Source organism: Theropithecus gelada, chromosome 5 (assembly GCF_003255815.1).
Source record: "Theropithecus gelada isolate Dixy chromosome 5, Tgel_1.0, whole genome shotgun sequence".
NCBI lineage: Eukaryota > Metazoa > Chordata > Mammalia > Primates > Cercopithecidae > Theropithecus > Theropithecus gelada.
In genome coordinates this window covers 48,353,687-48,381,526 of record NC_037672.1, presented here as the reverse complement: position 1 = coordinate 48,381,526, position 27,840 = coordinate 48,353,687, and the positions used below count along the sequence as shown (strand labels likewise).

At 34.0% G+C, this 27,840-nt stretch overlaps 1 protein-coding gene across 2 annotated transcripts in view; it reads left to right on the top strand.

Annotated features, from left to right (window-relative positions):
• Window positions 1-27,840, top strand: part of GRID2 (glutamate ionotropic receptor delta type subunit 2) — a 1,538,331-nt gene that overhangs the window by 1,188,753 nt on the left and 321,738 nt on the right. The window lies entirely within an intron of this gene.

Here is a 27,840-nt window from a genome sequence, read left to right as displayed (position 1 = left end):
TGGAAAAAAAAGTAAATGACAAAATAGACCAAATGTTAAAGTATATCCTGTGGTAGAAGAAGGTTTAGAGGAAGGCCTTTTCTTTGCTCAACTTATACCCCAAAAACTGTATATGATACATGATGAAATCACAATGTAACATACACACACAATTAGTACTATTGTTTTCTTTTTAAAAATGTGATGTTATTGGAAAAAAAAATGCACTACTTAGAAACTAATCATTTCATTTTGGAATCTAATCAAGATAGGTCTACACATACGTATATATTTTTCTTTGTTCTTTCAATTTTCAGAAAGGTGTTTAAAACCTGTGTCTTTCTTCAATCCTGTCAGAATCTGCTTCAGTTTCTTGAGGCTCTGTTATTAGGCCCATAGACATGTATAATTATTAAGTTTTCCTCATAAATTATTGACTAGTTGGGTTTAAGTTTATAACTTACTATTTGGTTTATATGTATACTATTTTTTTCTCTGTTACTTCTTTTCCTGTTTTTCTTGGGGTTAATTAAATATATTTCAGTACTTGATTTTGTTGCTCTTACTGCCCTTTTAGTTGTCTCCCTTTGTATTTTGGTTCGTGGTTAGTCTAAAGGTCATAAAATGCATTCTTAACTTACCACATTCTATCTAAAGTTAATATTGTACCACTTTATATAAAAAGTAATAAACTTTCAGCAATATAATTTTATTTACACTCACCCTATCATTTTTGCTATTGTGGTCACATATTTATATTTTATTAACCTCATACCAAATATCATAGTTTTTTATTTAAATAGTTATGGTCTTTTAAAGGTACAAAAAGAAAAAAAAAAGACAGTTACTGGGATATAATCACTTATTTATCATGTCTGGGGCTCTTTATTCCTTACATATATTTGAGCTCCCATTTGGTATAATGTACCTTCAACCTGAAAAACTTTCTTTAGAGTGTCTTGAAGTGCAGTGCTACATAGGTAGCATATATTTTCAACTTTTGTCTACCTTGAAATGTCTTTTTTTAACCCTCATTTTGAAATGATATTCTTACTGGACATCAAACTCTGAATTCACAGGGTTTTTTAATGTTCATCATTTTAAAGTTGTGATTCTATCACTTTTGCCCTCTATTTTTTCTGGTGAGAAATTAGCCATCATCTGTATCCTGATTCTTTATATGTAATGTATTTTTGTATGTGTTGGTGGCCGTTTTACAATTTTCTCTTCACTTTTTGGTGTTTAGAAATTGAACTGTGATGTTCTAGATATGATTTTCTTTGCATTTATTGTGCTGGGAATTCACTAAATTTGGTGGGATAGGTTACATTTAGTAAATATAGGGAATTATTTCTTCACATTTTTTTTTACCTTCTTTCCTTTCTCTTCTTGATTTGAGGCTCAGACAATATTCAAGTTAGATCACGTAATGTCTCCTAAGTCACAGAGGCCTTGCTTCTTTTATTAAGATATTTTTTACTCCCGGACCTTCAGATTTAACAATTTGTCTTGATCTGCCTTCAAGTTTACTGATATTCTGCCATCTTCAATTTTTTTTTTTTAAGTCCATTCAGTAGCTTTTTCATTCTAGATTGCTTATTTTTTCTTTCCGGAATTTCAAATTTTTGAAATAAATTTTGTGTTTCTGCTGAGATTTCCTATCTTTTTTTTTATCAGTTTTGACTATCTTAAAAGTTCATGATCACATTTATAATGGCTTCTTTAAAGTCCTTGTTTGCTAAAATGTCAACATCTTACCATCTCAGAATACATTGCATTTTCCTGGTTCTTCACATTTCTGGTTACATTTGATTATATATTGGACTTTGTGGTTGATATGTTGTTAAGACTTGTGATTATATCTCTGAAATTGTATATTCTGAAAAGGATTGATTTTTGTTTCAGTGTATAGTTAAATCACTATCTGTTCCTCTTGAATTCGTGAGATTTAGCTTTAAACATTGTTAAGTCTATTTGATGTAATCTTAGTTCCTAGGGCAAATCCCTTGGTTTTTGTAATCCACACTTTTCTAAGATACAGCCTTCTGGAGTTTCTGGGGAAAGTCTGTGGTTTTCCTCAAGCCCTTCTGACTTAGAGGAACTCAAAATTCAATCTATATCTTCCCTGTCATAGGCAACAATTGTAATCCCCTCTTTAGCACGTTTAGCCTTCTAGCCATTACTGTTTGCTAATTTTCCTAGGATCTCTCCCATATATATGCAGTTTAGGGGTCAGCTAAGGATTTTAGAAAGCTTATACACAGATTTTGGGGTTCACTCCTCTGTGGCATCCTCCTCCTTGTGTTTCGCTTTTCAATTTCTGGGAACCCTAGCTGATTCAAACTCCATCCTCTGACAAGTTAGTTAATAAGGCTGACTTTCTGCTTGAGTGCTGTCCACCCCATCCCAACTGAACTGAAGTGGGTCCTCAATGACTAAGCCTTATAAAGGAGGGCTCCACCCAGTGCAGGTATTATTTTCGAGGATACCCTGCAGTTTCTGCCTGCTTTGGGTTCCTCTCCAGTCCTTTCTATATATATATTTTTTTCAATTTGATCCTGAATTTTCAATTTTTATTCTTATAGGACTAGTCCAATAAAAGCTAGTACATCATTGCTAGAACTGGAATAATTTCTCAAATGCTTTAAAGTACTCAGAAGGCTAAAGGATCTAACCTAAATTGTTTGCAAGGAATGGAGAAGAGTAGAAATAAAAGGTTTCTTAAGGCAGTGGTAGGGAAAATAATAAAGCTATTTCTATATTCTATAAAATCCTAATGAATTTGGTCTATTTAATACATAAGTTACATACAGAATTTTATTGCCAAAGCATTAATATCATTATTTCTAATAGAAAATGGGCAATCATCAGTCCTCATCCTTCTTATTAAAACCACACCACTTCATCTTCTATTCTTTTAAAACTCACAAATTCAGTGTTCTACCTTTATATTTCTAAGGACTCTTTCCTGATCTAAACCCAGATTAGCAATTATGTTAAAATTAGTGTAAAGAAAAGGCATTATACAAATTTATTCTATATAGATAGTGGTTAAAATCCTTAATGAGTTATTATGCTAATAAACTACACTTGCTAGATGCAAATTAAACATAAAAAGCATTCAAATTAGTATGTTGATGTTGTTTTTAATTTGTTTTATGTGCTTGCACTAGTTAGTTTAATTTTGGCGACTTGCTTTTTCACCTATAAAATGAGGAGTCCAAGTATGTTAATGGTAAGATCACATCCAAATACTCTGTTTCGAAAATATAAGTTTATTGTATAACAATCACACAAGAAATAAAATTTTACATAAACAGTTTCATTGTATTATTTACATGTAAGAGCATGTCATCATTGTATGATAATTTATAGTTTAGCAGGAGTCCTTTTGCAAAAAAAAAAAAAAAACACATGATTTTTAGACAGAAAAATTATAAAACTATTCACTGGAACTAGGTTTTTATTTTGTTCAAGTGGATATTTAGTCACTCTGACTAGTCTTTAGGAAAACTATTAAGCAGATGGAGGAGAAGAAACCTACAAAAAAGACTTGGAGTAGATAGAGACATTAAAAGAAAATTGAGAAAATGGGTTGTCATGAATGCCAACAGAAAATAACATTTCAAGAAGGAAAGAGCAGGCAACGTTAGAAAATGACTATCAAGTTAAAGGTATATAATGTTCCCTTAACTGTATTCTGACTGTTATCAGTAGAGCTATAAGTTCTATTTTTTAACAATTACAAATGTTAATTCAATTACATAAATGATACTTTAATAAAATATCATAAAATAATTTAACTTTCCCAGAAAATTAATCGTATTCAAACTTTATGAGGTGTATTTAGCCCTATCAAGCAAAATTACACTGTTGAAATGGCATAAAAATATTACTATGGAGTTCCAGAAAAGCAAGCTTATTATTGTTATTATATCTTCTGATAATATAGATACTTTTGTGAATCTAAGTATATATTAAATAAATATTGCCAATGAATGTCTGTACAAAACAATAAGAATTCTAAAATTAACAGGATTAACTCGTGTGCCTTTCTAAGGGGCTACCAAACTTAAAAGATTGTTTCACATAGTGCAGTTTTATATGTCATAATGATTATGCACAAACCATCACATTAAAGAAGAGTCAAAGAAGAAATGATGGAAAGTGAGCTCTAAATTCATATGATTATTCCACAGTGATTAGATCACACGTTAGAGAGTTTTCTCATTAAAACCAGAAGTCAGTGGTCCAGTACATACATACTTTTAAGAGAGGAAAATGCAGTCAGAGAGCGAGCGAATGATTGATATGATGTACATATGGAGTCTATTTAAAAACTAATAATATAGTAGAGTCTCCTCAAGTCCTTCTCTGCCTCACTACTTTTATAATTTTCTGCAACTAATGTGTTCTTAAAATTTATGAAAACACAAATCTGGCCAAAAGATGTTGAACAGATAAATGAGAGGTATCTTCTGCTTAGTACAGGAGAAATATTTAAGGGTGAGTTAATGTAACTGAGAAATTACTTTCTCCTAGTTTAGAAGGGAAGAGAGGCCCACAGAGAACTTTATATAAGAAATAAAAAATGTATCAAGTTTAGGATAGAAGTACCAAAAAAAATTAAAAACAAAGATAACTCAGTTAGATACAGTTGGATGTTTGATGATATAGTTTCTTCTTTCACTGACTTTCAAGTCAGCAGCTTTTAAAGTGGAGTATTTGGGGGTACCAGACTTTACGAGGGGCAAGCCAGTATATTTGGCACAGAAAAATTTCAAGGAGTTGAGTGACATTTTGAAATAGAAACTAAAAACTTCCTTTTTCATATATTAATTTGAAAAAGATTTCTATAGAGTAAACAAATGCAGAAATTAAATCTTAATGCTAAACTGTATCTCATTTAAACCGTAATTAGAATTGACCCATGGATATCTACATTATTTTTTAAAGACTCTATCCATAACATTGTGAGCTGCATTTGTAATAAAATTTCATTTTTATAGACACTGAATCCATAGATTGTATACTAATCAAATCATGACTCAATTCAGAAAAAAATGTTTTATACCTAAAACTTTATAGTCACTGGTTACTTAATAAAGATTGTAATTTTAATTTGCATGCAAATTTTTGATGCAAAAGTACTTTGGTGATCAAGAAAAGATTTTCAAACATACATTTGTATTGTATTTGAATTACAATTTTGTGAGAGTAGGGCAGAATATAAATATAGTTCAAGCATAAAATCAAATGCTATAAATATTCTACCTATTAAAGCATGAGGTCAAATCACTATTGATATTCAGAATCTAACAGATATATTTTTAAAAGTGACTTGACAATTTTATCAATATTTACAACACAATATACATAAGTCAGTGCCAGCGCCCACTCAGGAAAATGAAAACCATTCCTAGAATTTTGAAAAGAGGGAAATTTAGTATGGTGGGTTGATCACAAAGGTGCTAGAAGGAATCAAAGAGCAAAGGATGAACAGAGTAGGACACTGGAAAAGCAAAAGGAAAATAGTAAAATACAGTTAGCAAGTGCTACTGATGTGTCAGTTGATTTCATCTACCAGACATATTCCCCTTGATCAGACCTGGAATTCCCAAAAAGTTGCTGCCTGTGCCCTAGCTGCTGGGATCGAGAATCGCCTACTGCCACTGCTGCTGCAGCCACTGAAATAATCATTTAAAGCAGAAGGCTCTTCTCTTTCTCTTTCTGTCTATCTTCGGTGGTTTCCCTCTGGTGGAAATTATGGAGAAGCCAGATAGCAAAGGAGCCTGGGAAATCTGGTTTGCAGATTTCCATCCCTATAAGGCTCACAGTATATAGTGGAGTAGAAAGTGGTAGGTATGGATTTAAGAGAAAACAGGTAATGATCAGTACTGTCTGTAAATTGCACCCTTTACAATTGTCTAAAGGATTGCAAAATTAATATGTTAATTATAAATGTGGAGAGATACATACTTAAAAAATTCCTTCGGGGGTTTTATGAAGAATAAAGCTTGATGGTTATTACAATGGAAGATTTATTTTATACAAAGAACATGACTGGTAGTTTTGGATTGAAAATAATCTGTTCTTTCAGCCTAATTTTACCTGGGCATTTCCGCCACCTGGAAATTAGGTCTCTTCATGCTAACAGATTATCAAATGCTAAGTTATGTGACAATAATTTTACTCCCCAAGGAAAATAGATCTAACAATGGAATAAAGCCAGAACCCAGGAAAATGGAAAAAAGGAAGGATAAGTGGACTAAATTATAAATCTATAAAATTAGGATAAAGTACTTATACTTAGCACGTAACTATTTATAGTGATGTTTCCATGTTAAAATATAGCACTATTGAGAGTCGTATCTCTCAATTTCTAAAATACTAATATAACACTAGGCTTTTTTGTCACTGCGCCCACCCACGTGGTTTGATGAGAGTAAAGAATGTTTTTGAAAGTAGACATATAATATTGGAGTGTAATAAGATACCATTTAGTAATTATCATGCCAATAACCGCATTTTCTGAGAAATAAAATGCTCCCAAGACTAAACGGAATAAATCAGCTGCACAAGGCTACACAGCTTTCCTCATTTTTCATGGTTGACACAAAGTTTGGCAATTCTTTAGTTGTATTAGGTAAATACATTTCTATGATGAGTATTTTAATTCATCAATGCACTAACAATAGAAAGAATATATTTACCTGGAAGCTTTATAAATATTTTATTGTTTTGTTTTATTTTATTTTATTTATTTAGAGATGGAGTCCCTCTCTGTTGCCCTAGCTAGAATGCAGTGGCGCAATCTCAGCTCACTGCAACCTGTGCCTCCTGGGTTCAAGCGATTCTCCTGCCTCAGCCTCCCAGGTAGCTGTGATTACAGGCACCTGCCATCACACCTGGCTAATTTTTGTATTTTTAGTAGACACGGGGTTTCGCCATGTTGGCTGGGATGGTCTTGAACTCCTGACCTCAGGTAATCTGCCCGCCTTAGCCTTCTAAAGTGCTGGAATTACTGGCATGAGCCACTGCGCCCTGCCTATACATATTTCAAAATATATACCGCTTAGCATGAGTTAATCACATGCCATGGTCAAAGTGCTATGGAGGGATGCAAGTGTGAATAAGACATAGACATTGATCATGAAAACATTTTGTTGATGGCCTCTATGTGCTACGCTCTGTGCTAGGCACTGGAGATACAAAGATAAATAAAACATGGTTCTTGCCCTTGAAGAGATCTTGTCTTAATGAGAAACACAGAGGTTAAACTAGACACTTATAATACAGTGCACTAGGTGCAATGATAGAGAAGCACTAAGAAAGCAACAAGGAAGGTAGAGTAAAGATAAATTTCCTGAAGGAGGAGAAATACAGTCTGATGACAAAATAACAAGGAGTAATTAGGTAAAGAGGGATTGGCAGAAAGTGAAGGACATCTAGTGACAGCCACAAGAGTAGAAGTAAAGGTAGAAAGGTTAGAAATAGCATGGAAAGCAGGCCAAAATTTATGAGAATTTTGCAGCACTCCAAGCAAATAGTGACGAGAATCTATCCTACCATACTAATGTTGTGAATAAAATGAAAGATAGGAAATCAGAGATAAAAAGGAGGTAGGATAAACAGAATTTATTGACCAAAGTGAGGAGAAGGGAGAAGTCCGGAATAATTCTTCGGTTCATAGTACAAATACATAAAAGGATGGTTGTGTAACTAATTGGGACGGAGATTGCTGAAAAAGATTTAGAGGAGGAGGACAGTTTAGAATAGGGTGAGTTGGATATGTACCACTCTGAAACTCACTGTGAAAGTGCAATAGGAAGTATACATTTGGGAGTCAGCAACCTGTGGGTGGTTGAAATCATGAAAGTACATCAGATTGCCAAAAAGAACACATGGAGTAAGAGGATCACTGGGCTAATCTTAGGATGAAACCCAAAGAAAGCTGTCACTTAAGAATTGACAAAAGAAGAGGAATTTATGAAAAAAATAAGAAAGTTTCAAAAAATAAGCTATGACTAGCAATGTCAGAACTATTTGAGATGTTGATAAGAACTGCCAAATGTTCACTAGATTGGCCATTTGGGAGTTGTTGGTTACCCAAGCCAGAACTCTTTTGGTAGCATAGTGGGAGAAAAAGCCAGACTGCAAAAGATGATGGGAAAAACTTGGATGTGAAAATGTGAAAAATGACATGCATATGTATTATTTTTTTCAGAAATTTTAGATGGAGAGCAGAAGAAAGAAAGAGAGAATAGTTGGAAGGGTCATTGGTTTCGGTAGACTTTTTGTTTGTTTTTAAGTTAACAGAGACTTGAGTAAAAGTATAAGCTAAGGAAGAAAAAGAAAGAAGGAAAACTTAATGGAAAGCCAGTTAATATGTGAAGGATAAATATCCTAGAACAGATTTGACTCCATCAAAAATGATTAAACTGAAAATTGATTTTGATGAGGTAAAGATGTTACTTTGATACTGAGTATAATATGATGAGAATGTGTATGTTAATAATAGATAGGCAAGAGATTGGAAAATTTACAAAGATACTTTCTTATTCCTTCAAATTTCTTGATAAAAATTGGAGATTAAGTATGTTAACGGTGATAGGGACATGTATTATGTAACAGTCTACAGGATAGTGGTGAAGATTGAAATAGACATTGAGGAAAGGGAAAGTGACTGCTAAATCAGGACAGATAAAAGAATAGATCAGTGGCACGAAAGACTGAGCGGAGGTGTATATGAAGCTGACACTTTTTCATTGCTGCTAGTTTACACAACGGTGTGACTTTCTTCAGCTGAGATTGAATGCCCACGTCTAGGAGCAGAGATGAAAACATTCATATCAAGATTGAGACATAGTGGATAAACTTGGTAAGGGAATTAAGTGAGATGAAAGAAGAGCTAAAATGATCAAGGAAGCATAGCCATGATCAGAGACATAAACTTGGATAAAATTTTGGAAAAGTTAATAAGATCAAATGAAGTTGAAAAACAGGTGAAGTATGAGTGAAGAAATGAAAGAGTAGGTTAGAAAGAGATAACCGGAGACTGAAATACAAAAGTTCTTAGAATTTGACCTTGACATTCATGGCAGAGTGTTAGAGAAGATAAAGGAAACAGGTTTAAAATAGCTCAAAATGGGGTGAGGGAGGGAGGGATGAATATGTGAAGCATAGGGGATTTTCGGGGTGGTAAAACTATTTTGGATGATACTGTAATGATGGATACGCTGCTGACATTATGCACTAGTCAGAACCCATAGAAAGAATGAACTCTAAACTATATACCCTAGTTAATAATCATGTATTGATATGGGTTCATTGGCCAGGCAAGGTGGCTCATTCTGTAATCCCAACACTTTGGGAGGCCAAGATGGGAGGATCCCTTGAGGCCAGGAGTTTGAGACCAACCTGGGCAACATAGAGAGACCCCCACCTCTGAAAAAAATTAAAAAAAGAAAATTATATAGGCATGGTGGTGCATGGCTCTCGTCCCAGCTATTGAGAAGGCTGAGGTGGGAGGATCCCTTGAGCTCAAGAGTTCGAGGCTGCAGTGAGCTGTGATGACACCACTGCACTCTAGCCTGGATGACAGTGAGATCCGTCTCCAATAACTATTGTAAGGTTCATTGATTGTAACAAATGTACCTCACCAATGCAACATAGTAATAATAGGAGAAATTATTCACACTGCCTGCTCAATTTTTCTGAAAACCTAAAACTGGTTTAGAAAATAAAATCTATCTGAATCATGTCCCAAAATGATTGTTGTAGGAAATATCTACATTGATTCTGAAATCTATTAGCAGGTGGGTCAGTTTTTGTGTGAAGAGAAACATTTAGCCAGGTTTCAAAAGTTCTCGAAAAAGGAGGAGAAAATGCTGTTGTGAGGTTTGTCTGGTAGAGGTGGTAAGACCTCAGAAAGCACATGCAATTGACAACATAAAACAAGAATGGAGATAGCATACATGGAGTCTCATTAATAAAGAACAAAAAATGGCTTCCTTGAGTATCTAAGAAAGGCAAAATTCCATGGCCTCTAATAAATAGTGAAAATGATGGGAGATAATTCCCACACCATATCAGTTCAAAATAAGTATGTATTTTGCCCAAGCCATGCTCAAGCTCTTGCTCTTTTTCTGTGCCTCCTGTGCTCATCCCACACCTGCTGTCTAGGATCCTGCACACTGGGTTATTGATGTAGCTGGTCATGACACTTGGCTGATGGAGTTCATTTCAATACCCTAGTAGCTAATACCAATAGAACTTTCGCTAATTTTCCAGTGTCCTTTTATTCATTAGGTGTTGACCTTTTATTTAAATCCCACAAGGCCATTCAAAACATTTTCCACACTTTTCAAGCCTCGATTTCTAGTCTCTTCATTTTTTACACTCTCCTCATTTTCAGTTGTTAAACTCCATGGTTTACTGCAAAAGCTATTAGAATCTAGTTTAAGTCCCTTACGTTCTTAATATTCAATCTCAAAATCCTTCCATGATTCTCTCATCCTTAGCGACACCAAAGGTATTAGTTATGGATACTGTTGACACATTTAATACCCATGTGAGCCTAAAAGAGTTTTAAATCCTCTTTGAGTCACAGTGTCCACATCAGTGGAATGAAGCTATTGTGAAGTTGAACCAAGGAAATGAATTCAAGAATGTGTTGCAGGAAAAACAAATAGATCTTGTTGTATCTGTTGACTCGGATAGATTGCTAAAACCTTCCTCAGGTTCTGTGTTTTAAGAATATAATAAATCCAACACATATTTGGAAGGTAGACTGATAGGATTTGCTGTGGGGAGGTGAGAGAAAAAACAAAGCCAACGATCTCTTCTAAACTCAAAACTTTTTAATTTTGTCTTTTCAGCCACAGCAGCAGAAAACAAAAACAAAAACAAAACACAGCCTTTGTTTCCATTTTCCCCAGCTCCCCTCACTATCTTGCTCCTAGCCACAATTATCTCTTCTCTGGACTGTAGTTGTAGAGATCCAATTACTCTCCCTTTCCACTCTTGACTGCCTTCAATATATTTTAACACAGCAGCCCGAGTGATCCAGTCATGTTCCTGCTAGAAGACTTTTGATGGGTTTCCATCCCACTCCGAGTAAAAACTGTCCTTAAAATTGTCTACATAATCTGCCCAATCAACTCTCTTTGTGATCTCTTTATCTCTCCCTCTGTCACCATGCTCCAAGCTTATGGTACCCCTTGTATTTCCTTATACTCATTGAACTTGGCCTTTTCCATTTCCATCTCTCCTATCTGCTTAAACTGCTGTCCCCCCAGATATATCTCTGTCCACCTCATTTTTTTCCGGCATTTGCTTAAAAGTTATTAGAGAGGACTGCCATTGCCATCCTATTCAAAAGAACAGCTTCCATCCTTTGTGCTACCTCTCTCTCTTACTCTGTTTTATTGTTCTTTATAACGCTTATAATTATTTTATTATGTACTAAAGTCGTTCATTTGTCTTCCTCTGGTAAAATGTAAGCTTAAGTTGGGGAGAGATTTCATATATTTGGTTTACTACTGAAGCCTCAATATCTAGAAAATATTTGTACATAAAAGAATGAATGGTGGCCACGTGGCATACATTAGATAGTAACACTGCCCTAATTAATAACCATTCAATGGGATCTCATTGATCTTTATTAAAATCAATTAACCTACTATAGCCTACTAAATTTGAACTTTATGTAAAATGTTTTTATCTTTGTTGAAATACTACACTTTGAGCTTTTGTTCTTATTATCTTAAATATTTTGTCCATTAATTAAACAACTTGTTATATTCAGCCACTCTCACTTCAAGTTAATTGACAGTGGTATCATTTATTGGCACAGAAGAAATGAATGAAGGAAATATTTGGCCAGGAGTTGCAGAATGTAAAATCAAAACTACTATTTTAGAAATGAGTAATAATAGCCAGATGCTATTCTAAAACTTTACAGGTATTGACTCCTTAGATGCTCATAATAATTTGATGAAGTAGATTGTTGTTATGCCCATTATGTAGATTTAAGACATCAAGTCATAGAGAATTTAAATACCTTGCTCAAGGTCACATAGCTAATAAGTGGAAGAACCAGGATATTAGCTTAAATTGTTGGATTCCATTCTCTTAACAACTATGGATATACCTCTTTGGAGCTCTCCAAATGGAAAATGAAATAAGTAATCTAATACATAAGTCTGGAGTTTGAATGAGGATATAGAATAGGCACAGGCATTTGAGGCCAATCTGCATTTAGATGAAGTTTAAATTGCCCCTCTACCTTTGTTTATTCCTACTTCTCTTTTATTTTCAGTCTCTTTCAAATTCTTGGCTCCTTCCCCATTTCTTAAAAAAGGTATTCTCTGTCTTGAAAATAACCTTTCCATATATTCTAAGCTAAATTAATTAGGTGTCTTTGGTTGCAAATGGCAATCCAATTGAAGTGAAAAGATAATTTAATTCTCACAAAACTGGCCTATTCAGGGATGAGATCCAGGCTTCTTTCATCAGGCCTTGATATCGCTTGCTCCATCTCAGCTGTGTTTTCTTTGTGTGTGTGTTGCCCCAATTCTCAGGTAGGCTCTCCTCTCTTTGCAGTAACATGACTTTTAGTAGCTCTAGGCTTAGATTCCATCCTCTATCTATCCCAATATAAACACAAATTCTCTTTTACCTGCAGTTCCAATACAGAGCCTCAGCTTTAACACTCACTGGCTCTGACTACGAAGTACTGCATTCAAGAGGAGACAGTGCTCTCAATGCCAGGCCTACACCACTTGTCCAGGTGGAGCACAGAGAGTAGAAGTAGCTATACACAAAACACCTAGAGCAAGCCTTGTGGAGTAGTGAATCCCAAGGAAAAGTGGGATGCTGTTATCAGAAGAAGGGGAAGTAGATACCAAACAGGAAAAACAAAAGATATCCTTCGTGGACTTCAAAACAATAGAATAAGTTACAAGGAAACTGTCAATAGTTACATGTACACAAACATTTAAATCAGTAATAAAAAGTCATAATGAACTAATTTACAAACAAAATATTAGAAAATATTCGTAAAAGTGTAATGGTGACTTGTGTCACTGCTTCACTGCTACATGAAGAAGTCAAAATCAACAATACTAAGACCCCACTGAATAGATATAAAAGATATGAACTTAGAGTTTCAAAAGGAGAAACTAGTAGGCAGTATAAATCCAAAAGCAAATATATTGCAATGGAGAAAGGCAGTTAATAATTTTTTAGAAAGTTAAGTTTATGAAATATGTTTGGTTAGTGCTTTTGTAAACTAAAGCTATAGCTCTGTGTTATATATGCTTGGAATTATTTAATATGCTGTATTTCATAATAAAACATCACCAGAATTTGATGACATACTTGTCATCAATAATAGATTTGACAACACTGCAATTAACACAAAACACTGCAATTAACACAAAAGGAATTTTAAAAGCCTAGCTTGAGACTGACCATATAACAGTTATACTAGCACTCATAGAGAGCTTACTTATTCCTGACACCATCTCACATACTATGTATTTATTATCTCTCAATACTCACAACAATAAGTACTACTATTATCCCAATGTTGCAGATGATGAAACAGAGAGAGGTGAAGTAACTTGCCCATGGTCACATAGCCAAGTTGTAGAGAATTAATGATTCAAATATAGGAAGTTTGGCTCCAGGATCCAAGTGCTTATCTCCTTTACCAGTTTCCAGAGAAAAACAGAGTTTTAATATACGTTTTGTCTCCAAAGCATTTAAATAAACCCAGTTACATGTCAGTGAGAAAAACAATACTCAAACAGTTCAGAGCTGTTTTATTTTTTAAACCCGCAAATTTGAAAAAGGTTCAGATAGGAGTTCAGACAGCGTATGAGTAGAAGACAAAACATAAGATTATATACAGAAAGATTTGGGGTGTGATGTAAAAGATTTGCATTTCTAAACTTCTCAAAATTCACACATCTTTCTCAAACACCTGTGTCTTCTTTCCACAAAAAAATTTAAAACTTTTAGAAAGGCCTGCAATCTACTCTACAGTCTGTATCTCACTTCCCTCTTGCATTTAATCACACTCCATTTAGATGACATTCAACTTTAATCTGCCTAGACTGCCTGTACTCACTTCATCATCCTAAATTCTCAACCCTAGCTAAACTTGCACTTTGTCCCATGAGACTTTCAAACTACTCCCATCTCTTAGTAATCTCGTCTTCTAAGAACACCTACTCCACTTCTTCTCAAATTACCTTTGTGTAATATTACACATCTATCTATATATACCTACATCTACATTTATAAATGTGTATATATACAATCTCAGGGAGAAAGAATGAGAGAAAGAGAGGGGGAGAGAGACCTTCTTCCCTGTTTTGGAAACCAGAAGGCTAAGGTTATGTTTACTTTGTATGCCAAGTACACAGCAGTATGCCCTAAATTCATCCATTTATCTGTACATGTTTTTGAATGCATGTTGTAATCTGGGCACTGTGCCTGGCATCATAGATACAAAGGAGTGGAAGATACTGTTCCTTGGCCTTCAAAGATCTCTGAGTGCACATGAAAAACAAATGTGTAGATAAATAATTAAAACACAGTGTGAAAAATGCCATAGGGTATTACATACAGGGTGCCATGGCAACTCAGGGGCCGAGTGGCAGCTTCTGCCTGGGGAGTTGAAAATATTTCACAGAAGAGGAGAAATTTAAGCTAGGTCTTAGAGATGAGTAGGAGTATAAGAGCACAGGTGTTAATTATTTTTGCTGCGAGGGGAAATAATTTAAAAACTAGAGGGAGGAGAGAGAGTTAACTTTGGGAAGAGAGTCCAGAGAACCTGAGAATGTGATGAGTTGCCCCCTTTTCCACCCACACTGGAGCGGGGCATGCCAGGGGCAGGTGGGAAGGATCAGGCATCGTTCCTATAAGGTCGAGCCTATCTCTCTATGCTAGCAGAAGATGCTACAGGGAGGCACAATTCCCACCATTCTGACCACCGTTTCCTAGGCAGTCAAGTTTAGGGTGGCAGGAACACCTATGATTCCCATGGTCTAGAGGAGGAGGAGGAGCTGGCAAGGACAAAGGCCAGGGAGGGCCTTGTGCAGGGAGAGCCCACCACCCACTGGGATCAGGAGAAGGCCCTGTTATGAGGAGCAATGCTTGTGAATGAAAAAGGGATCTCAGCTGGGTGCCAGAAAGCCATCAAAAATGTTCCATGATCACACAAAAGAGTCTTACATGTTTTCATTACTGCAAACCAGCCTTGAAAATATATGTATGGGCCAAGAAAACTGCCCATCAAAGAAGAATTTCTCCCCTACAACACACCTGCCAGTGACAGTCCTGTGGTAAATGCTTGCAGTCCTTGTGAAATGAGAAGATAGCTTTGCAAAGGGGAACAGAGTAAAATACGTAAAAAGAAGGGAAGCCCTTATAGAGACTTTAAATTGGACAGTGGCTAAGATTTTCATTCTTACATGAGATTAAACAAGTAGTAATAGACAGATTGAGTTTCCCAGAGTATGTCAGCTGTACACAGGCAGGCAGTTAAAAAGAAATACATGTGGTCACAAGAATACATGTTTGCACGTCTGAATGGTGAGTGTTCAAAATTAATCCACTGGATATGCATATAGGATGAAACTAAAACATAGATGTGGGAGATCATACAACCTGTTTGTACATAAGTACAAGAGAAAAGCATGGCCAAAAATATTTGTTGTTGATAGGGAAGGATTTTAACACTAATGAAGGAAAAGGATAAAGAGAGATCTGTGAAAGGAAATAAATTATGTAGATGCAAATGACTTAGTGAATGGTTGTAGGAGCAATTTTCTAAATTTGCAGGTGATATTTAATTGGCAGACATTGCAAACAGCAAGGAGCAATTCAATCAGATAAAGGACTTGAATCATTAAGTACTTGGCCTAATAGATGGCAAGCACAGATAAGTGGTGAATAATAAGTCCTGAATCAAAACTAAAGAACAGAAAGTGAACATTTGCCAAAGGGAATGATGCCATCCAGGAATGGCTCTTAGATTTAAGGAGAACTTATAGACAAGGACAAAAAAATTCAGTAAAATATTATAAATAAAAAGATTTGGTAGGTTACAGGTTATCCAACTGAAGCTATGATGAGAAAATCTGATAACTTAAGGATAGATAAATCCTGAAGTCCACTGTTGGCTATTGAAATGCCATCTATTACCTAGAATTTCATCTATCCCTGATCATGGTTTGGAGATAAAAGTAATGAGTAAGATAACATCCAGGCATATAAGAAGGTAGAGATTTGGGTGAGGATACTATAAGTAACTTTTAAAGGGCATTGCAGATATAAATTCTCTATGTTCTCTGGGCATAATTGTGAGGTATTGTGTTTAGATTGCTTGGTCGTTTTTATTTAACATGCCAGTTCTAGTCTATATTACTCTCGAAATTATAAACATAGAGAAATATGCTACAAGTAAAAGAGAATAATAAACATTTATTATAGCCTAGAAAGGTAGTTGATGCAATACAGAATATATTTCCTCTTTCTCTGTTTTTGCAATGGTGAGTACTTTACTAAATGAAAAGGTTAATTTTAATATTAAAGAGAAATAGAAACATCCTTTAGTACAACACTAAAACTACAAATGGAAACTTAAATTTTCACTCACTCTAGCAATCAATGTTCCAACCTCATTTAAAGGATTTTTTTTCACTTGACATACAAATATTCAGAATGAATATTTGGAAGCAGAGCCATACCTTGAAAGATAACTGTGAACTTACTCTTGCCCGCCATTTGGATACTTCATATTTCAGTTGTTCTAAGTCTCAATGATCCTGAGTTTTCTTTTTGTAATTTGGTAATTTTGTAATGACAGGCTTTAAAATAAGTAAAGGTTCCTTGACTAAGAACAACAACAACAAAAAACATCCAGAGACCTAACAAGGCTCAGCTGTGTCCAGGTAGGAGGTAACTGCAGTTTGACTTCAGAGGCTCCCTCTAGCAGTGTGAGGACATCTGAGTGTCTCTCTTACTCATTTTATATTTCATTTGATACTGCACAGAATCACTAGGAGAACAGCCAGAATTGATTTACTTCTCATAGAGACAAACTGTTTCTGGGAGCTAGTTAATCTTCTTATTAACAGCTTACATTCCCCTCCCCTGCAGAGCTCCTAAAACATCTATAATAGCCACATTAAGTGAATTCTACAATGATTGAAAATTTTACTACAATGAAGATAAAAATTCACGCAATTCTAGTTTTTATACTTGATTTGCATTTGATTGAAATGTGTATTTGCAGTTTGGGCATTTCAGTCAGCAATTGCTTCCGTATTCTTTGCCCATAAACAGCCTTCAGATGGCCTCTTAGAAAATTGAAGAAGTCTCTATATGACTGGAAAACTCTTTCTGATGGTCTGTTTCTTCAAAGATACAGCATTATCTCTTGGGAATTATTGAAATGGTATATTTTTAAGCCTCTTCCAATGCTACAGATAATTCCTAAACTACTGTAATTTATAACTGTACCTTTTTTCCCACTTAGCATTCAATAAGCATTTATTGAGGCCTAATATGTAGCTGTAATTTTTGGAGAATACTTAAAGTATAGAACACAGAGTTCTTGGTCTTCAAGAGCTAAGCAGCTATATAGAGAAGGGAGAGACAGAAAGACAGAGAGAGAGAGAGGAGATCAACACATATCCACCACTTGCATAGTAAACTTTTGGTGAACTCATCCCATCTTATGGATTCAATTATCATCTGTAAGTAGACCACTTCCCTAATTGTTTCTTTAACCCAGACCTCTCACCTGAACTACAGACTTTAATTTCTCACAACACCTTCAGCATTTTCCATTTCTAATGGGTACCTCAAACATTAAGTGTTCAAAACTGAATTCCTGATTTCATCCCTTTCCCTCATCCTGGTCTGTTGTAGTGTATGACAATTCCAGTTTTCAAGTTACTCAGTGCAAAACCTTTGAGTTGTTGTTGACTTCTCTTCTCTCTGTCACGCCTTATATGCAATGCATCAGCAAATTTGTCTGGCTATAAACCTGAAATATACCATAAATATGATCACTTCTCAACACTCGAAAGCCACTGTTTTCTCTCTTTAGGACTACTTCAGTCAGTGGCCCTTTAACTGATCACTATGCTACTGCTCTTTTCCCTATAATCTATTTTTAACAGAGCAGCCAAAGTGATTATTTTTAAATGTCAGATCATACTACACCCTCCCTATAACCTTCCAACAGTTTTCCTTCAACTCAAATTTACATAATTGCCTATCATGCCTTATATGTTCAATTATATACATATACACTTACCACCATGTCTGGGAAATCTCTTCCTCCTACTTCCCTAGTGTGAGTATTGCTTAGGTATAAATCAGAAGTTAGAAAAATAAGAGTAAAAATTAAAAAGGACATATGTGCTGGAAAACAAAATAGAGCAAAGAATAAGGACTGGGAAAGTAATTAGGAGGAAGAGATTTTACAGAAACCATAAAGCAGAAAGTTAATCGAATTTATCAAGCATATTATAGGGTACATGGCCAATTCCACAGTTTGTTCACCTATAATCTCAGGCAAGCTGTTTACTTTGAGTGTCAGATTTGGCCTTAGTAAAAGGAAGGTGGTGATATATTGTGTGCAGGGTTGTGGTACAGCTAGCGTATATGGAGGTTTATCCCACATATCTGGGCTGAAAATATTAGAACCCAAGCTACCAAGGTCAGAGGGCCTGACTAAGAGCTTCATATGGGAAAAAAACCTTTAAGTCAACGACAAAATGGGGCAGACTCTTTTTCAGGCAGTATGTAGCCAAGAATCTATTCCTTGAATGCTAGAATTGAAGGTTATATAAAACCACTTATTACTACCAAATTGCAAAGAACAAGCAGAGCAAGTAAGTTGAGAGAGACAGATCTTTCTTGGAGAACATTTTTGAAAAATTACTGTGGGCAAAGCAGTGAGAAAATATTTAGGGAGACAGAAGACTATGAAGATAAAATACCTACATCAAGAAGTTTATATTGAAATTGGGAATATAAAACAGATATTATGGGATAAGTCCCATAGGAGAGATATAGAAAAACAGAGAAAGGAAGAATAACTGTAAACTCTAGGGAGGAAATGTCACAAACTCAGGTGAAAATACATTAGAAAAGGAAAACTAGGTATTTTTCAGTATATATAATCAGGCTGGAAGATAAAAGCTGGTTCAGAGACTAGTGAAAACTAAACTGTTCCTATAAGGACTTTAAAATGCGATCAGCATGTGAGTAGGCTTGGCGGCCTGCTGAAGAGGGAGCTAGGAGAAGGAATAGCACGTGGTTTCTGAGAAACGGTGTAGCAATAAGACTTACGACACAGAAACTAAACTAAAATAATGTTTTTGTCACTATTGTGCTGTCAGAGACAAAAATCTGTTGAACTAATGAAAAATACTAATTTTGAGACTTATCAGTATGACAAAACCCAAGAAACACTTTTCAAATGAATATACTCAAATTGCAGGATCAAACATCTATTGATTTTAATAGGTAAGAAACAGGAAACATTCAAAAACACCTTCAGAGTGAAAATATGTAAATTAATCAGAGTACCTTCATAATCAATAAACACTTATTGAGCGTCTATTCATGTGCTATCAATGTGTTAAAAATACAAAAGTGACAAAAGTGATTATTGCTCGAAATTCTGTGCAGTATTTAGAAAGACTGGGTAGGGATAAACATGTATTTCTCTAAGATTACATTACATTATGATAAGATTTATGGAAAAAAATGTATATACCTGTGTATATATAAAAATAGAAAAGAGTCTAAAAGAACTTTTTCAGTCTCAAAACAGTGTTTACATATGAGGAAATGTAGTGGTGACTGTTAATTGTTTATAAATATCTGTTCTCTCCTTTCTTAGTGATACAGCTCCTAAATCATAATAGCCAGAAACAGACTTCCCACAATATGAATTTCCCAGTTTCTCACCTGAGCTCATGTGGTCATGTGACTAAGTTGTAGCCAGTCATATTTAAGCAGAAATATCATGTGATGCCTCTGAGAAGTGTTCTTAAAGGAAGGGTTTTTATTCTTATTCTTGTCTTCCTCCTTTCTTCTGGCTGTAATGTTAATAGGATGGCTTGTGTTCAAGCAGCCCTCTAAAGACATGAATTGGAAGCTATGTACTGAGAAGCACAGAGCAACAAGAAAAAATAAGTTTGGTTCTTAACTCTGAAAACTTGATAAACCTGGGACAGTCAGCCAGGGAATTTCTTCCATGTTGATTTTTAAGCCAGTGATATTTTGGGCATTTCTTTTACCTGCAGGAAGAAAATAGGCTGATTTTATATAATTTGACCATTTAAAACCTAGAATATATTCATACACAGTTTTTACAGTTCAGTGTTTAAACTTATTTTTCATCTTAGTTTTGCTTCTCTATGTTTTATAAATGGTAGACTTATTAGCCATTCTGTGGTATATAAAAGTTTCACTTTTATGTTTTGTTTTTATATTGGCCCAACCTCCATGTTCAGCTAAATACACTAACATAGTTTAAATTACTGCATGTCACTGGGAATCCAAGTTAGAGAATTCCCTTTTCCACATTTTTAATAAAACTTGGGAAATGAATAACATTGTAAGCACTTGAAAATAATATTCACTGACTTATCATGTGTAAGCCCTGTCGAAATATTTATTTTCCAATGTCTCTACTGAGCTTGGAAGACATTTCAAAATGATTCCATTAAAGAAATTTTTAAAATTTTTGAAATATCTATTTACTTGAGATATTGAAGAAAACATAAGTATCTACCTTCCCCTTTTTAGATCTCATATGATATGACAAATACATAGAAAATTAGAGGAAATTTTAAAACAGTACTCTAAATTAAGTAAGGGTGCCCTCCATGAACCAGGAATTGGCAGATTTCAAAAAAGCACACTTGTAAGAAATTGCTGTTTTTTACGTGACCCTGAAAAAATCCATTAATTGTCCTAATTTGGAAGGGTACAAACTGCAGAAAAGAGTAGGGTATGAGCTCAGCAGGGAGCATAATATTTCATTGCCAACTTGCTGTTGTGGCTCAGTAGCAGCACTTCTGTTATCTTCTGCATGGCTTCTCACTCTTCAGCAAGCAAATTAGGACTCATTCACATGGTGATCCAGGGTTCCTGGCACAGCAAGATAGATGGCAAGCCATTGTGCCAGCCCTCTAATGCTCTATTTGTATCACATTGCTTCTTTCCCATTGACCAAACCAAGTCCCTGGCTAATCGCAGATTTAAAAGATAGGGAAATAGACTGCACCAATGGTTGGAAGAGCTAAACAGTACATTGCAAGCGGGCAGGAATACCAGAATAGGAAGAACTTTGTGGCTATCTTATGTAATCTGCCGTGCTGATCAGTTAGACTAATAAACCAAGAAAGAAAATAAAGGACAATAAATTCAAATACCTAATAGAGATCAGGCTGTTAAGATAAAAAAGTAAAGTTGGATATAGTACCTAGGTACACAATGTACTTGAATTGTGAGAGCTAACATGAATTGAAGATCTCATGAACTTTCCAAGGGGGCGCTGTCTCTCAGATTCAACGAGTTGCTTGAAACAGACTCCAACAATTTTCACATAAAATTGTAACTTTGAATTTTTTTGTAGACTTTACTAATTTTGAATTCTGGCTGAAGTATTTTAAAACTGTGGTCAAACATAAACACATCTGTAAGTTACTTATGAATCATGGACCATCAACATGTGAGTTTTGATAGAGAAGACTGAAAGGATAACATTTTAAAACTTTATTTAATATAATATAAATAGCATAATTAATATATATTTGTTATAAATGTGTGTCCTACAGACAGTGAATACCCATAGGTTAATTATAAAAATTGATAATATATCATGTGCCCCCCAACCTCCAAAATTTATATACAACGTAAGTAATACCTAACAAATTACCTGATTAAAATACAATAAAATTAAGATGAGTAACATTTTAAACAAAGACAAAATCTCAAACCGCTTGGAAGTAAAAACAGCAAATGAGAAAAAACTCTCATACACTGTTCCTAGAGCAAAGAGGAAATAAAAACTAAACGTATAGACTATTTAGAAAATGATAACAAAAGCACTACACGTAAACTGTTCTTAAAACTTTGCTTACAGAAACATGTTCCTCTTTAAACTCTACTTAATTACTAAATTAAAATAATTTATCAAGCCTTCAACTCGATAAACAAAATAAAAACCATTAGTGAAAATGCATTAAAATCTATATTTTAGAATTCATAAATCAGTAGGATTAACTGAAGGGAAAAAACAGTTCTTTGAGAAGATGTAAAACAAAAAAAAAAACCTTTGGCATGTCTGGTTTCAGAAAATGAAATGCATAAATAATAGTATCAAAAAAAGAATGTGTATACCACAATTAAGAAAAATTTTCACAAGCATGATGAAACATTAAGCAGAACTTTATCCTAATTATTTGAAAGAAACTTATGATATGAATTATTATCAAGGAAAACATCCCATCATTAAAATTGACTCAAGAAGAAATAGAAAACAATTAAATATATATGCAATATGACAAAAATGTAATTTGTTTACAAACAAATTAATAATGTTATATCCTACCTGTTTTCTTCATTTCAGGAAAGAATAGACCAAATGATTAAGACATTTCATAAAAGTTACCCAATTAATTCTGAAAAGCTAAAGTAATTCCCAAAAGAATGGCTGACAAAGAAATCACATACAATAAAAGAAAAAACATTCAATATCACTTACTAAAGTAAAGATATTACAAAATTCTTTTGGATATGAATATCCAAAATCTTAAATGTCCTTTCATATTTATTCCATCAGCATATTATAATATAGTAAAGTATTACCAAGCAGGGTTTATTACAGAATGAGCTTCATTCAACCAAAAGATAACAGGAGAATCTTTAGCAAAATGACTAATAGTAAGCAAAGTTGGAGACATGGATTAGATAATAATATGAAATCGTCATATACTCTAAAAATGAAAGAATAGTATTTAAAAATCAAAGGAAAAGGGAAAAGTAGGGGAAAATAGGTTATTGTAATGCAGTTTAGGGAATAAGTGAGAGTAACAGATTTTATTTAAAATTTTCAAAAGGTTAACTGGGAAAAAAAGGACTAAAGCATTGTAAAAGTTGTAAATATTGAGGTAAAAACTATAATAAACATGCAAATCTTTCTAGATAGCAAAAGAAAAATTACCAAAGAAACCGAGCTACATAGAAAAACACAGTAAATATAACAAAACCTACACCATAATAAATGACATAAAGAATAGATTAAATAAGATACCTTTTGGGGATATGGATCAAACACTATAACCTGACAATATGCCATTTTCTCTAGCATACATGGAACATTGACAAAAGCCAATCATATATTGCTTGGCCTCAAAGAAAACACTATTAAATTCCATTTAAGTACTTTATTACAAATAGTGTTCCCTGATCAAAATACAATAAAACTAGAAATTTAGAAGAATAATAAGAGAAGGCTTTTCACCTGAAATTAAGAAATCCTTTTGTTAAACAGCTGTAGAAAAGAGAAAAATAAAAAAAATTATTTAAAAATTTGTGGTAATAAAAATATATGTATCAGAATCGGCAAAGAATATTTAAAGGAGTAATTAATACTCTTGGCCGGGTGTGGTAGCTTACTCCAGTAATCCCAACACTTTGGGAGGCCAAGGTGGGTTGATTACCTGAGGTTGGGAGTTTGAGACCAGCCTGATCAATGTGGTGAAATCCTGTCTCTACTAAAAATACAAAAAATTAGCTGGGTGTGGTGGCACATGCCTGTAATCCCAGCTACTCGGGAGGTTGAGATGCGAGAATTGTTTGAACTTGGAAGGCGGAGGTTGCAGTGAGCCGAGATCATGTCACTGCCCTCAGGCCTGGAAGACAGAGCCATATTCTGTTTCAGAAAAAAAAGAAAAAAGAAAAAAGTCTTAAAAGTTTATATCAATAAAAATGAAAAACTAGAAATAGATTAGATTCTCATATCCAAATACAAAGTACAACAAATTTTAAAAGATGACACAAGGAAGATAATAAACATAAAAAGAGAAAGTAATAAGGTAACTACCAGAAAAAATAGTAGATCGAGTTAATAAATTAAGTCCTGCTTTTTAGAAAATATCAATAAAAGAGATAAATCATTAGCTGTTTTGACATTAAATAAGAGGTTAGTAGTTTGAGATAGGCAATTATCATTCTAATTCTTTCTTTATTTAACTTAATTAATTCATTTATTTTGAGATAGAGTCTTTCTCTATCACCCAGGCTGGAGTGCAGTGGTGTGATCTCGGATCACTGCAACCTGCATCTCCTGGGTTCAAGCAGTTCTCATGCCTCAGCCCCCTGAGTAGCTGGTATTACAGGCGTGTGCCACCACACCCAGCTATTTTTTGTACTTTTAGTAGAGATGGAGTTTTGCCATGTTGGCCAGGCTGGTCTCAAACTCCTGACCTCAGGAGATCCACCGGCCTCGGAGTTGGAATGAATGCGTTTCCTGAGGTAATATGTGAATTACTGCAAGCAGTATGTGCAAAACATGAAAAACAGAGGTGATATTTAGTTTGGAATTGTCATATTCAAAATCAGAAATAAAATGTTCATTCTGATAGAGCAGTGAGTTTGATTTTATTCTCAGATAAAATAACAGAATGGATTATTAATCAGATGTATTTTAAATTATTAAAACAGCAGTTCATGTTTTTTATAGCATTAGCTATTTGTGAGCAAATGAATATCTGATTAAATATGTATTTTGAGTTTAACAATGCCTTTTACAAAGCACTTAAAACCCTATAGATAAACCTGGCTTGATGGCAATGTAGTAAAGAATATTTATAGGTGATTGAAAAGCCATATCTAAAGTGTTAACTAGTGAGCTATCATCAAAGTGCATAGAACTTTAGAGGCATATTGCCATACTTTGAACTTGCCAATGTATGTACTTCACTAGTAACGTGAATGAAGAATTAAAGGCTTGCTTCTCAAACTTCTGAATGGCTCAAACCTGGTAAAATAAAGTTGACATAATGAATGAGAAGTATAGATTACAGTAGATGTGAAAGATGCAAAAGAACCAAAGAATGAAATTACCTAGACAAATATAAAATCTAACATTTGTTTCAATTGCATAAGACTATGTGGGCTACTAGTTTGATAGTGTTTATTTAAAAATTTTTTTTTAATTTTATTTAACCTTAAATTTAGGATAAGGTAGTATTAAAAATCACCTAATGAAAATGATTCAGCCTCCAATTTTATTTAAAAAGTGTATAATTTATATCAATTGAAGAAACTGATTAGACTATGTTCACAGAAGAATGACAGGTATTTTGAGGGATAGAAAATCATCATATCTTGGGAAAGGTTTGAAAGCTTGTCATAGGGCAGATCTATTTAGAATGATAACATAATGTATGGATGACAAAACTAAGATACCTAATAAAGAGTACAAGGAAGCAGGTATTAATTCATTATAAAATCAAAGTTTTATAATAATTAGAATATTTCAAATGCAAATTTTTCATCGTAGAAAAAGCAGTTGGACTTGGTGTAATGTTAAAATAATGCATGTAAAACACATAACATGACACTTGGTATATAGGTATATAGCAAGCACTAACTAAATGCATAACTATTAATCTTACCAATATAATGTTCTTAGCATTATATTCAAGAATAAATTAGATCTTTAGTTGTTACATATAATCATTTATTTCAGATTAAATTTATAGTAAATGTATTTCAATTTCTCTAAGCTTGTAAGATTCAGTGATTATATTGCTTATTAATCATGCTCCATTTATAATCCATCCATCTCCTTTTCATGACTTGAGAGAATGCAAATCTTACATCTTCTCTCAAAGAAAATATTATGACTATATAATTAAAATAATTTTTAAAATGTATTTATATTCCAGCTTTAGTGCTAGTCCTAATCAAAATTTAAATAGTCATTTTACATTAAATATTTGACATATAATATTTTGTAATATATTGAATTTACTGTAGTAGATGACTATCTTAGCTATTTGCAAATAATGTAAGCATAAATATACTGATAAATCAAGAACCTTACTTTAATTATTGACATCATTATTCAGGATATTAATCTATTATCATTGCTATAAAACAGTCAATTTTCATATTGCCATTTTCTTTTTATTATTTAAATACCTCTCTGTTGGGAATGCAGACAAAAAGATGGAAAAGATTTATAATAATTAGGTAATATAAGTTTAGTAGGAGCTCCATCTTTATTTATTCATATATTCATAGCAAGTATTTATTGACCATGAATTCTATGCCAGAAAATGTGATAGGTAATTTTTTTTTTTAAGTCACAATCCTTGCTTTCATGTAGCTTATGGCCTAGTGGAGGAGTCAAACATTAATGAAAAGATTATATAAACATATGTAAGTTTACAGCTGTCATAATGTCTAGTAAAGTGATGGATGTAAATTTCTGATAGTGTAAATAATAATTATTGTTCCAGTCAAAGTGATAGTGGATAGCTTCCCTGTGAAAATGAAAATCAAACATATATATATATATATATGTGTGTGTGTGTGTGTGTGTGTATATATATATATATGCATTTACTTGAAGTTTCAGGAGGGTCAATCCAGACTGTAGGAATAGCATGGACAAAGACCATACATCAGGAAGAACTGCTGGAAGGGAAAATGGTACAATATGAATATGTTAAAGCAGGTTGGGGATAGCCTACCTAAACCTGTATAGACCATGTTTTTAATCTTTCTCCAAAGAGCAATGCAAATTCATTGAAAATTTTTGAAGTGTGGTGGGAGACAGGATCAGATTTGCTCTACAGAAAGACTACTTTGGCTACAATAGGGAGATTGAAGAGGAAGAAAGGTAGATTTCAGGTAGTCTTACAAGGAGCTGGAGCCTAGGAAAATGATGAAACTGGAAATAGAGAAATGAATGGATATTAGGATTCTCAGGAGGTGAAATCAATAGTGATATATTTAATAGGGGGCATAGGCTGGAGAAGACAATGAGGCTAACAAGTTTTATGACTTATGTAAAAAGTCACCATTCATTAAAGCAGGAGATGTTGGAAGAGGACTGGTTGAATATCATGAGTATGATGTTGGTAGGTTAAATGTTAAATTTGAGGTATTTTCGAGTCATTTAGCAGAAATGTCAATTATATAGTTATATAAATCAGTCTAGACCCCAGAGCTCAGATACACATCTAGAAATATACATTTGTAAATCGTGTGTAGATGGGGACAATAGCAGTAATGAACACAGAAGAGCTCAAATGAGAAAAGGATGTAGGCCCAAGTCCAGAGAACTGCTAACATGAACTTGAAAAAGGAACTGAGAAAGAGATGCATGTTATGTCATTAAATTCAAGGGAAAGTTGTCTTTGTGATGCAGGGAGAGATCATCAGTGCTAAATGTCAAGAGCCCTGATCAGATGAGCTTTGAAGTATATCTGCTATGTTCAACAATACAATAATTAAGAAGTACTTTTTCCATGAGGAATAGGGTACCCAACAATATGGGGAAAAAAGAGTCTTCTCAGAGTGACTGGGATATATAAAAATAGAGAGAAAAGGTGGTAACATGGAGTAACCAGAGGGTAGAGGGAAGGGCTCAATCTCTTTGATTTCATTTTAACAAGAAACAAAGAGTCTTTTAATAGGAAATCTAGTTAATAGGATGATGTTGAATGCATGAGACAGGGACTTAAATATCTGAAATGGAGGTTGATACGTTTACTGATGGAAAGTTAGTCTTAGAAAAGG